We start from the raw sequence: 2,640 nt of genomic DNA, 5'->3' as shown, positions 1-2,640 counted from the left end.
TGATGGGGAGCAGGGCAGGTACAGCAGAAGGGATGGGGCGCAGGGCAGGTACAGCAGAAGGGATGGGGCGCAGGGCAGGTACAGCAGAAGGGATGGGGCGCAGGGCAGGTACAGCAGAAGGGATGGGGAGCAGGGCAGGTACAGCAGAAGGGATGGGGCGCAGGGCAGGTACAGCAGAAGGGATGGGGCGCAGGGCAGGTACAGCAGAAGGGATGGGGCGCAGGGCAGGTACAGCAGAAGGGATGGGGTGCAAGGTAGGTACAGGCATAAGGGATGGGGCGCAGGGTAGGTACAGCAGAAGGGATGGGGCACAGGGTAGGTACAGCAGAAGGGATGGGGCGCAGGGTAGGTACAGCAGAAGGGATGGGGCGCAGGGTAGGTACAGCAGAAAAGATGGGGAGAAGGGCAGGTACAGCAGAAGAGATGGGGAGCAGGGCAGGTACAGCAGAAGGGATGGGGAGCAGGGCAGGTACAGCAGAAGGGATGGGGCGCAGGGTAGGTACAGCAGAAGGGATGGGGAGCAGGGCAGGTACAGCAGAAGGGATGGGGCGCAGGGCAGGTACAGCAGAAGGGATGGGGCGCAGGGTAGGTACAGCAGAAAGGATGGGGAGCAGGGTAGGTACAGCAGAAGGGATGGGGCGCAGGGTAGGTACAGCAGAAGGGATGGGGAGCAGGGTAGGTAGAGCAGAAGGGATGGGGAGCAGGATAGGTACAGGCAGAAGGGATGGGGAGCAGAGTAGGTACAGCAGAAGGGATGGGGAGCAGAGTAGGTATAGCAGAAGGGATGGGGAGCTGGGCTGGTACAGTAGAAGAGATGGGGAGCAGGGCAGGTACAGGCAGGAGGGATGGGGAGCAGGGCAGGTACAGGCAGAAGGTATGGGGAGCAGGGTAGGTACAGCAGAAGGGATGGGGAGCAGGGCAGGTACAGCAGAAGGGATGGGGCGCAGGGCAGGTACAGCAGAAGGGATGGGGAGCAGGGTAGGTACAGCAGAAGGGATGGGGAGCAGGGTAGGTACAGCAGAAGGGATGGGGCGCAGGGTAGGTACAGCAGAAGGGATGGGGAGCAGAGTAGGTACAGGCAGAAGGGATGGGGAGCAGGGCAGGTACAGCAGAAGGGATGGGGAGCAGGGTAGGTACAGCAGAAGGGATGGGGAGCAGAGTAGGTACAGCAGAAGGGATGGGGCGCAGGGCAGGTACAGCAGAAGGGATGGGGAGCAGGGCAGGTACAGCAGTAGGGATGGGGAGCAGGGCAGGTACAGCAGAAGGGATGGGGCGCAGGGCAGGTACAGACAGAAGGGATGGGGAGCAGGGCAGGTACAGCAGAAGGGATGGGGAGCAGGGCAGGTACAGCAGAAGGGATGGGGAGCAGGGCAGGTACAGCAGAAGGGATGGGGAGCAGGGCAGGTACAGCAGAAGCGATGGGGAGCAGGGCAGGTACAGCAGAAGGGATGGGGAGCAGGGCAGGTACAGCAGAAGGGATGGGGAGCAGGGCAGGTACAGCAGAAGGGATGGGGAGCAGGGTAGGTACAGCAGAAGGGATGGGGAGCAGGGCAGGTACAGCAGAAGGGATGGGGCGCAGGGCAGGTACAGCAGAAGGGATGGGGAGCAGGGCAGGTACAGCAGAAGGGATGGGGCGCAGGGCAGGTACAGCAGAAGGGATGGGGCGCAGGGTAGGTACAGCAGAAAGGATGGGGAGCAGGGTAGGTACAGCAGAAGGGATGGGGCGCAGGGTAGGTACAGCAGAAGGGATGGGGAGCAGGGTAGGTAGAGCAGAAGGGATGGGGAGCAGGATAGGTACAGGCAGAAGGGATGGGGAGCAGAGTAGGTACAGCAGAAGGGATGGGGAGCAGGGTAGGTACAGCAGAAGGGATGGGGAGCAGAGTAGGTATAGCAGAAGGGATGGGGAGCTGGGCTGGTACAGTAGAAGGGATGGGGAGCAGGGCAGGTACAGGCAGAAGGGATGGGGAGCAGGGCAGGTACAGGCAGAAGGTATGGGGAGCAGGGTAGGTACAGCAGAAGGGATGGGGAGCAGGGCAGGTACAGCAGAAGGGATGGGGCGCAGGGCAGGTACAGCAGAAGGGATGGGGAGCAGGGTAGGTACAGCAGAAGGGATGGGGAGCAGGGTAGGTACAGCAGAAGGGATGGGGCGCAGGGTAGGCACAGCAGAAGGGATGGGGAGCAGAGTAGGTACAGGCAGAAGGGATGGGGAGCAGGGCAGGTACAGCAGAAGGGATGGGGAGCAGGGTAGGTACAGCAGAAGGGATGGGGAGCAGAGTAGGTACAGCAGAAGGGATGGGGCGCAGGGAAGGTACAGCAGAAGGGATGGGGAGCAGGGCAGGTACAGCAGTAGGGATGGGGAGCAGGGCAGGTACAGCAGAAGGGATGGGGCGCAGGGCAGGTACAGACAGAAGGGATGGGGAGCAGGGCAGGTACAGCAGAAGGGATGGGGAGCAGGGCAGGTACAGCAGAAGGGATGGGGAGCAGGGCAGGTACAGCAGAAGGGATGGGGAGCAGGGCAGGTACAGCAGAAGCGATGGGGAGCAGGGCAGGTACAGCAGAAGGGATGGGGAGCAGGGCAGGTACAGCAGAAGGGATGGGGAGCAGGGCAGGTACAGCAGAAGGGATGGGGAGCAGGGTAGG

This window comes from Pseudophryne corroboree, chromosome 10, assembly GCF_028390025.1.
Source record: "Pseudophryne corroboree isolate aPseCor3 chromosome 10, aPseCor3.hap2, whole genome shotgun sequence".
NCBI lineage: Eukaryota > Metazoa > Chordata > Amphibia > Anura > Myobatrachidae > Pseudophryne > Pseudophryne corroboree.
This window is presented reverse-complemented; position numbering follows the sequence as displayed.